The sequence below is a fragment of the Camelus bactrianus genome, unplaced genomic scaffold, assembly GCF_048773025.1.
Source record: "Camelus bactrianus isolate YW-2024 breed Bactrian camel unplaced genomic scaffold, ASM4877302v1 HiC_scaffold_152, whole genome shotgun sequence".
Taxonomy (NCBI): Eukaryota; Metazoa; Chordata; class Mammalia; order Artiodactyla; family Camelidae; genus Camelus; species Camelus bactrianus.
The window spans coordinates 451,130-461,870 of record NW_027413922.1 but is presented as its reverse complement, the minus strand read 5'-3'; positions in this window follow the sequence as shown (position 1 = coordinate 461,870).

Here is a 10,741-nt window from a genome sequence, read left to right as displayed (position 1 = left end):
CCTGAGAATAGCGGTACACTGCTAATGATAGCCTAAAATTTAATTTAAAGTCAGTCCTGAAAGTGTGTAATGGTTAAGGATTGAGTTTCTATCCTCATCCACATGTTTAAAGAATCTTCTGTATTGGCTATCTCTAACCAAATTAGTGGGAATGGGAGAGGGCGGGGAACAGCTCACTAAGAATCTACTCATCTATAGTCCTTTTATCTTTTCATTTAGAAGGGTAAGCTACTGAATGTCATATATATAATGCGGTACATAAAATGTGATAAATGCTGCACCTAACACACAAAGTCTACAATAGACCATAGATCTACAAAGGACTATGATCTATGGAGCAGAACTAGCAGAGTTAACATCAACCCAGTTCCTAGCAAACGTTGCTAACTTATGGCCATAGCTATCATTTCAGGCCCAATACCCCCTTTATAAAAGCAAATATTCTGTAGACCCCCTTCCCTTCCAAATGAGGCACTCTATCTTCAACTATAATTTTTAAGTAAATTTAAATCAATATTGAATAATGGAATATATGTTATTGTACATTCATAACTATACTATAGTCCTATTCCTACACCCCGCTTAATTATAATAAGTAAGTTAGGATCAGGGAAAGCAATATGAGAAATTATCCCACACGGGAAGTTCAGGAAAAATGGAAGAGCAAAGGCAGAGATGGACTCTCAGCTACTAGCAGGCCAGTTTTCTCTGTAGACGATCACAGACAAAGGGGGAAAAATACTTAACTGGAGTATGTATAACATGCTAAGATAAATTACAATCTGTCAATGTTGACCAAGAGTGACGAAGTTTGATATTCTTGTGAATGAGCTATTTCTAAACGTACTTATAAAACAATTCAGTGTGTTATGACACGAGTTAAGAGTGCCAATGAAGTGCCCTGGAAACATTTCATCCCAGAGCCAGCCACATGTCCAAAGATGCATTCAGTCTGTGGTGGGAAAGGAAAGTGGGCCGGGGGCTCCAGATGAGGGGAGCCGTGTAGCAACGTGGGGCAAGGACGCAGATGTCAAAGCTGGGCCTGTCCGACAGGGAGCTCAGGAGGGACTCAGCTGCTGCTTTGGGAGGTGGCAGGAGGTGGGGGAGGGGATAGCCCGACCCTGGCTCCTGAAGCACCCCTCCCCTCCCTTCCTACTTGGGTCCCACACAGCGCCCCTCACTGCATCCTGCCTTGGCCTACCTGTGCCCCACATACACCCCGATGCTTCCCTCCCCGTTGCCTGACCCCGAGCCTCCCTGCCTGCCTTCGACCATCCCCAGTACCCCCATCGTGCCGTGACCTACCTGCACCTGGGGCTCCATCCTGCTTCCCTGCTGGGGACTGGCCTTCTTGGACATGTGCGTCTCCTGGCAAGCTCTGGAGCCGTGAAGTACCTGAAATAACCTTAAGTTCAGGAAAAGAATAAAGCTCAATGATAAAGAAAATCTCTATCATTTTATTCATTGAATCATGTTGTTTATGTTTACATATAAAGTATGCATATCTGTGTGCATATGCATGGCTATATTTTGGGTTTTTATGTAATAAAATTACATATTAACATTTTATTTCTTTAAAACATTGACGCATTGTGGCAAAACGTTAGCATTTAAAAATCTTTCTTTTCAGAAATCAGATCGTATACAAATGCTTGAAGTTTCTTTTTCACCTTTCCTTTATCCCATTCCCTTCTTTGCATCCAAAGAGGTAACCGTTATCCTGAAGTCAGTGTTGTTTTACTTTCCCAGCTGTTTTTTTTTTTCGCCAGCCCCGCGGCCTGGGGAGGGTGGGGCTCCGGCGAAAGGACGAGGGGCGGGTTCCCCTCCCGATCTCAGAGAAGCTCCCAAAAGGGCAGCGGCGTGCCCACCTGCCGCCACCTCGGGCGGCCGCGAACCATTCAAATCGCCCGCGCCAAGAGGTACCCGGCGCTCGCGATTGGCTGAGCCGGACCAGCGCCCCTGGGCGGGGCCGGCCCCCTCGCAGCGGCCGCGGGTCCCGCCCCCACGCAGGGGCCGCGGGTCCCGCCCCGCTGGTGCGCATGCGCGCAGTCCCCAGAGGAAAGAGTCTGCGCACACCCCCGCCCGGCCTCCGACTCGCGCCGCGGCTCCCTCCCCTGTCCGCGGAGGCTTGTCGGCTCGGCGAGACAGCAAGAGCTGCGGCCGGCAGGGGGCTGTGCGGACCCAAGGCGGCTGCGGTGGCGCCGGCCTGTGGAAAATGCCACCAGGCGGCGCTTCGGTTCGTTGCTCGTGTGACGGCCGTTCCCCGCCCCCCCATCCCTGAACCCCCTGCGACCGCCGGGGAAGAACCGGCCCGCGCAGTGAGTACCGCACCGAGACGCTTCGGCGGGAACGAGGCCGACGGCCGGCTGTGCCGGTTGCGCCCCTGAGGTGAGTGCGGGCGGCGGCGGCGGCGGCGGCGGCGGCGGCGGCGGCGGCGTCAGGGCGCGGGGCGCGGGAAGGACGGGGGTTGCGGCGACTGCCACCCCGGGTCCCCGCGGCGGAGGGAGGCCGCGCGGGCCTCTGCGGGGCGGGGAGGGCCGGCGCCGTCAGTGTTTAGTCTCAGCTATTCTGATGTCTAGTTTTGTGCCCTTTGCTATGTCCAATCCTATATGAATTTCTGTTTTTATCTGATCGCATGGGACTAGCCCAGTGGTTCTCCAATTGGCTGGACATTCAAATTGCTTGGAAAACTTTTTAAAAACATAGGGGCCTGCAGCCTTCCCCAGACAAGTTAATTCAGAATTTCTGAAGGTGGGGCTGAGGCATTAGTATTTTCTTAAGCTCCCTGTGTGATTATAATGAGTCCAACAATCACTCCCAACTCTAATAAAACGTTCTGACATTTTATAAAACTTGCCGATTGAGAACCTCAGCATGTGTTTCAAATGAGTTCAGAGGAGAGAGTTTCCAGTGTTAGGTGTTGGTGTTTGTTCTATCAGTTGCATTCACAATGTAGGCTGACAAGGGGAAAAAAAAAAAACAACAACAACAAGAAAAAAAAATTCAAAGGGAAGGTAGACAGGCCGTGCAAAGGAGAGCTCAATCACAGAAGAGCTGTCTCCAGGAGACCAAAGTCATGCTCTTTAACATTCTAAGTGATTGGTTTGTGCAGTGAACCAAATCTGAGCAGTTCCAATGTTTGAAAATGTAATGACTTACATAGAAATACTCATGTACCCTTCAAGGTCATGGAACAGTTCCTTGGCCTTAGGAAACGTGTAACTTCTGTGAGCTCATGTAGGTCAATTTGATGGGCCTCTTATAACCTTAAGATTCATCTTGCTCCTTATCTTTCCTCTGCATTAAAATATGTTAATACCAGCTTTGGAATCAAATCAATTCTTTTCTTTTTAAATCTGCCTTTTTAAAAGTTCCTTTGTATTTGCAGAATTACCAAGGAGTTGTTAAAAATTACCGTATTTTCTACCTCTGAATGAAATTAAGCAAAGACCGAAGTACGAAAAGGTCATCGAAACAAGAGACTATAAAAGAAACCTGAGAATAGCGGTACACTGCTAATGATAGCCTAAAATTTAATTTAAAGTCAGTCCTGAAACTGTGTAATGGTTAAGGATTGAGTTTCTATCCTCATCCACATGTTTAAAGAATCTTCTGTATTGGCTATCTCTAACCAAATTAGTGGGAATGGGAGAGGGCGGGGAACAGCTCACTAAGAATCTACTCATCTATAGTCCTTTTATCTTTTCATTTAGAAGGGTAAGCTACTGAATGTCATATATATAATGCGGTACATAAAATGTGATAAATGCTGCACCTAACACACAAAGTCTACAATAGACCATAGATCTACAAAGGACTATGATCTATGGAGCAGAACTAGCAGAGTTAACATCAACCCAGTTCCTAGCAAACGTTGCTAACTTATGGCCATAGCTATCATTTCAGGCCCAATACCCCCTTTATAAAAGCAAATATTCTGTAGACCCCCTTCCCTTCCAAATGAGGCACTCTATCTTCAACTATAATTTTTAAGTAAATTTAAATCAATATTGAATAATGGAATATATGTTATTGTACATTCATAACTATACTATAGTCCTATTCCTACACCCCGCTTAATTATAATAAGTAAGTTAGGATCAGGGAAAGCAATATGAGAAATTATCCCACACGGGAAGTTCAGGAAAAATGGAAGAGCAAAGGCAGAGATGGACTCTCAGCTACTAGCAGGCCAGTTTTCTCTGTAGACGATCACAGACAAAGGGGGAAAAATACTTAACTGGAGTATGTATAACATGCTAAGATAAATTACAATCTGTCAATGTTGACCAAGAGTGACGAAGTTTGATATTCTTGTGAATGAGCTATTTCTAAACGTACTTATAAAACAATTCAGTGTGTTATGACACGAGTTAAGAGTGCCAATGAAGTGCCCTGGAAACATTTCATCCCAGAGCCAGCCACATGTCCAAAGATGCATTCAGTCTGTGGTGGGAAAGGAAAGTGGGCCGGGGGCTCCAGATGAGGGGAGCCGTGTAGCAACGTGGGGCAAGGACGCAGATGTCAAAGCTGGGCCTGTCCGACAGGGAGCTCAGGAGGGACTCAGCTGCTGCTTTGGGAGGTGGCAGGAGGTGGGGGAGGGGATAGCCCGACCCTGGCTCCTGAAGCACCCCTCCCCTCCCTTCCTACTTGGGTCCCACACAGCGCCCCTCACTGCATCCTGCCTTGGCCTACCTGTGCCCCACATACACCCCGATGCTTCCCTCCCCGTTGCCTGACCCCGAGCCTCCCTGCCTGCCTTCGACCATCCCCAGTACCCCCATCGTGCCGTGACCTACCTGCACCTGGGGCTCCATCCTGCTTCCCTGCTGGGGACTGGCCTTCTTGGACATGTGCGTCTCCTGGCAAGCTCTGGAGCCGTGAAGTACCTGAAATAACCTTAAGTTCAGGAAAAGAATAAAGCTCAATGATAAAGAAAATCTCTATCATTTTATTCATTGAATCATGTTGTTTATGTTTACATATAAAGTATGCATATCTGTGTGCATATGCATGGCTATATTTTGGGTTTTTATGTAATAAAATTACATATTAACATTTTATTTCTTTAAAACATTGACGCATTGTGGCAAAACGTTAGCATTTAAAAATCTTTCTTTTCAGAAATCAGATCGTATACAAATGCTTGAAGTTTCTTTTTCACCTTTCCTTTATCCCATTCCCTTCTTTGCATCCAAAGAGGTAACCGTTATCCTGAAGTCAGTGTTGTTTTACTTTCCCAGCTGTTTTTTTTTTTCGCCAGCCCCGCGGCCTGGGGAGGGTGGGGCTCCGGCGAAAGGACGAGGGGCGGGTTCCCCTCCCGATCTCAGAGAAGCTCCCAAAAGGGCAGCGGCGTGCCCACCTGCCGCCACCTCGGGCGGCCGCGAACCATTCAAATCGCCCGCGCCAAGAGGTACCCGGCGCTCGCGATTGGCTGAGCCGGACCAGCGCCCCTGGGCGGGGCCGGCCCCCTCGCAGCGGCCGCGGGTCCCGCCCCCACGCAGGGGCCGCGGGTCCCGCCCCGCTGGTGCGCATGCGCGCAGTCCCCAGAGGAAAGAGTCTGCGCACACCCCCGCCCGGCCTCCGACTCGCGCCGCGGCTCCCTCCCCTGTCCGCGGAGGCTTGTCGGCTCGGCGAGACAGCAAGAGCTGCGGCCGGCAGGGGGCTGTGCGGACCCAAGGCGGCTGCGGTGGCGCCGGCCTGTGGAAAATGCCACCAGGCGGCGCTTCGGTTCGTTGCTCGTGTGACGGCCGTTCCCCGCCCCCCCATCCCTGAACCCCCTGCGACCGCCGGGGAAGAACCGGCCCGCGCAGTGAGTACCGCACCGAGACGCTTCGGCGGGAACGAGGCCGACGGCCGGCTGTGCCGGTTGCGCCCCTGAGGTGAGTGCGGGCGGCGGCGGCGGCGGCGGCGGCGGCGGCAGGGCGCGGGGCGCGGGAAGGACGGGGGTTGCGGCGGCTGCCACCCCGGGTCCCCGCGGCGGAGGGAGGCCGCGCGGGCCTCTGCGGGGCGGGGAGGGCCGGCGCCGTCAGTGTTTAGTCTCAGCTATTCTGATGTCTAGTTTTGTGCCCTTTGCTATGTCCAATCCTATATGAATTTCTGTTTTTATCTGATCGCATGGGACTAGCCCAGTGGTTCTCCAATTGGCTGGACATTCAAATTGCTTGGAAAACTTTTTAAAAACATAGGGGCCTGCAGCCTTCCCCAGACAAGTTAATTCAGAATTTCTGAAGGTGGGGCTGAGGCATTAGTATTTTCTTAAGCTCCCTGTGTGATTATAATGAGTCCAACAATCACTCCCAACTCTAATAAAACGTTCTGACATTTTATAAAACTTGCCGATTGAGAACCTCAGCATGTGTTTCAAATGAGTTCAGAGGAGAGAGTTTCCAGTGTTAGGTGTTGGTGTTTGTTCTATCAGTTGCATTCACAATGTAGGCTGACAAGGGGAAAAAAAAAAAACAACAACAACAAGAAAAAAAAATTCAAAGGGAAGGTAGACAGGCCGTGCAAAGGAGAGCTCAATCACAGAAGAGCTGTCTCCAGGAGACCAAAGTCATGCTCTTTAACATTCTAAGTGATTGGTTTGTGCAGTGAACCAAATCTGAGCAGTTCCAATGTTTGAAAATGTAATGACTTACATAGAAATACTCATGTACCCTTCAAGGTCATGGAACAGTTCCTTGGCCTTAGGAAACGTGTAACTTCTGTGAGCTCATGTAGGTCAATTTGATGGGCCTCTTATAACCTTAAGATTCATCTTGCTCCTTATCTTTCCTCTGCATTAAAATATGTTAATACCAGCTTTGGAATCAAATCAATTCTTTTCTTTTTAAATCTGCCTTTTTAAAAGTTCCTTTGTATTTGCAGAATTACCAAGGAGTTGTTAAAAATTACCGTATTTTCTACCTCTGAATGAAATTAAGCAAAGACCGAAGTACGAAAAGGTCATCGAAACAAGAGACTATAAAAGAAACCTGAGAATAGCGGTACACTGCTAATGATAGCCTAAAATTTAATTTAAAGTCAGTCCTGAAAGTGTGTAATGGTTAAGGATTGAGTTTCTATCCTCATCCACATGTTTAAAGAATCTTCTGTATTGGCTATCTCTAACCAAATTAGTGGGAATGGGAGAGGGCGGGGAACAGCTCACTAAGAATCTACTCATCTATAGTCCTTTTATCTTTTCATTTAGAAGGGTAAGCTACTGAATGTCATATATATAATGCGGTACATAAAATGTGATAAATGCTGCACCTAACACACAAAGTCTACAATAGACCATAGATCTACAAAGGACTATGATCTATGGAGCAGAACTAGCAGAGTTAACATCAACCCAGTTCCTAGCAAACGTTGCTAACTTATGGCCATAGCTATCATTTCAGGCCCAATACCCCCTTTATAAAAGCAAATATTCTGTAGACCCCCTTCCCTTCCAAATGAGGCACTCTATCTTCAACTATAATTTTTAAGTAAATTTAAATCAATATTGAATAATGGAATATATGTTATTGTACATTCATAACTATACTATAGTCCTATTCCTACACCCCGCTTAATTATAATAAGTAAGTTAGGATCAGGGAAAGCAATATGAGAAATTATCCCACACGGGAAGTTCAGGAAAAATGGAAGAGCAAAGGCAGAGATGGACTCTCAGCTACTAGCAGGCCAGTTTTCTCTGTAGACGATCACAGACAAAGGGGGAAAAATACTTAACTGGAGTATGTATAACATGCTAAGATAAATTACAATCTGTCAATGTTGACCAAGAGTGACGAAGTTTGATATTCTTGTGAATGAGCTATTTCTAAACGTACTTATAAAACAATTCAGTGTGTTATGACACGAGTTAAGAGTGCCAATGAAGTGCCCTGGAAACATTTCATCCCAGAGCCAGCCACATGTCCAAAGATGCATTCAGTCTGTGGTGGGAAAGGAAAGTGGGCCGGGGGCTCCAGATGAGGGGAGCCGTGTAGCAACGTGGGGCAAGGACGCAGATGTCAAAGCTGGGCCTGTCCGACAGGGAGCTCAGGAGGGACTCAGCTGCTGCTTTGGGAGGTGGCAGGAGGTGGGGGAGGGGATAGCCCGACCCTGGCTCCTGAAGCACCCCTCCCCTCCCTTCCTACTTGGGTCCCACACAGCGCCCCTCACTGCATCCTGCCTTGGCCTACCTGTGCCCCACATACACCCCGATGCTTCCCTCCCCGTTGCCTGACCCCGAGCCTCCCTGCCTGCCTTCGACCATCCCCAGTACCCCCATCGTGCCGTGACCTACCTGCACCTGGGGCTCCATCCTGCTTCCCTGCTGGGGACTGGCCTTCTTGGACATGTGCGTCTCCTGGCAAGCTCTGGAGCCGTGAAGTACCTGAAATAACCTTAAGTTCAGGAAAAGAATAAAGCTCAATGATAAAGAAAATCTCTATCATTTTATTCATTGAATCATGTTGTTTATGTTTACATATAAAGTATGCATATCTGTGTGCATATGCATGGCTATATTTTGGGTTTTTATGTAATAAAATTACATATTAACATTTTATTTCTTTAAAACATTGACGCATTGTGGCAAAACGTTAGCATTTAAAAATCTTTCTTTTCAGAAATCAGATCGTATACAAATGCTTGAAGTTTCTTTTTCACCTTTCCTTTATCCCATTCCCTTCTTTGCATCCAAAGAGGTAACCGTTATCCTGAAGTCAGTGTTGTTTTACTTTCCCAGCTGTTTTTTTTTTTCGCCAGCCCCGCGGCCTGGGGAGGGTGGGGCTCCGGCGAAAGGACGAGGGGCGGGTTCCCCTCCCGATCTCAGAGAAGCTCCCAAAAGGGCAGCGGCGTGCCCACCTGCCGCCACCTCGGGCGGCCGCGAACCATTCAAATCGCCCGCGCCAAGAGGTACCCGGCGCTCGCGATTGGCTGAGCCGGACCAGCGCCCCTGGGCGGGGCCGGCCCCCTCGCAGCGGCCGCGGGTCCCGCCCCCACGCAGGGGCCGCGGGTCCCGCCCCGCTGGTGCGCATGCGCGCAGTCCCCAGAGGAAAGAGTCTGCGCACACCCCCGCCCGGCCTCCGACTCGCGCCGCGGCTCCCTCCCCTGTCCGCGGAGGCTTGTCGGCTCGGCGAGACAGCAAGAGCTGCGGCCGGCAGGGGGCTGTGCGGACCCAAGGCGGCTGCGGTGGCGCCGGCCTGTGGAAAATGCCACCAGGCGGCGCTTCGGTTCGTTGCTCGTGTGACGGCCGTTCCCCGCCCCCCCATCCCTGAACCCCCTGCGACCGCCGGGGAAGAACCGGCCCGCGCAGTGAGTACCGCACCGAGACGCTTCGGCGGGAACGAGGCCGACGGCCGGCTGTGCCGGTTGCGCCCCTGAGGTGAGTGCGGGCGGCGGCGGCGGCGGCGGCGGCGGCGGCAGGGCGCGGGGCGCGGGAAGGACGGGGGTTGCGGCGGCTGCCACCCCGGGTCCCCGCGGCGGAGGGAGGCCGCGCGGGCCTCTGCGGGGCGGGGAGGGCCGGCGCCGTCAGTGTTTAGTCTCAGCTATTCTGATGTCTAGTTTTGTGCCCTTTGCTATGTCCAATCCTATATGAATTTCTGTTTTTATCTGATCGCATGGGACTAGCCCAGTGGTTCTCCAATTGGCTGGACATTCAAATTGCTTGGAAAACTTTTTAAAAACATAGGGGCCTGCAGCCTTCCCCAGACAAGTTAATTCAGAATTTCTGAAGGTGGGGCTGAGGCATTAGTATTTTCTTAAGCTCCCTGTGTGATTATAATGAGTCCAACAATCACTCCCAACTCTAATAAAACGTTCTGACATTTTATAAAACTTGCCGATTGAGAACCTCAGCATGTGTTTCAAATGAGTTCAGAGGAGAGAGTTTCCAGTGTTAGGTGTTGGTGTTTGTTCTATCAGTTGCATTCACAATGTAGGCTGACAAGGGGAAAAAAAAAACAAAACAACAACAAGAAAAAAAAATTCAAAGGGAAGGTAGACAGGCCGTGCAAAGGAGAGCTCAATCACAGAAGAGCTGTCTCCAGGAGACCAAAGTCATGCTCTTTAACATTCTAAGTGATTGGTTTGTGCAGTGAACCAAATCTGAGCAGTTCCAATGTTTGAAAATGTAATGACTTACATAGAAATACTAATATACCCTTCAAGGTCATGAAACAGTTCCTTGGCCTTAGGAAACGTGTAACTTCTGTGAGCTCATGTAGGTCAATTTGATGGGCCTCTTATAACCTTAAGATTCATCTTGCTCCTTATCTTTCCTCTGCATTAAAATATGTTAATACCAGCTTTGGAATCAAATCAATTCTTTTCTTTTTAAATCTGCCTTTTTAAAAGTTCCTCTGTATTTGCAGAATTACCAAGGAGTTGTTAAAAATTACCGTATTTTCTACCTCTGCATGAAATTAAGCAAAGACCGAAGTACGAAAAGGTCATCGAAACAAGAGACTATAAAAGAAACCTGAGAATAGCGGTACACTGCTAATGATAGCCTAAAATTTAATTTAAAGTCAGTCCTGAAACTGTGTAATGGTTAAGGATTGAGTTTCTATCCTCATCCACATGTTTAAAGAATCTTCTGTATTGGCTATCTCTAACCAAATTAGTGGGAATGGGAGAGGGCGGGGAACAGCTCACTAAGAATCTACTCATCTATAGTCCTTTTATCTTTTCATTTAGAAGGGTAAGCTACTGAATGTCATATATATAATGCGGTACATAAAATGTGATAAATGCTGCACCT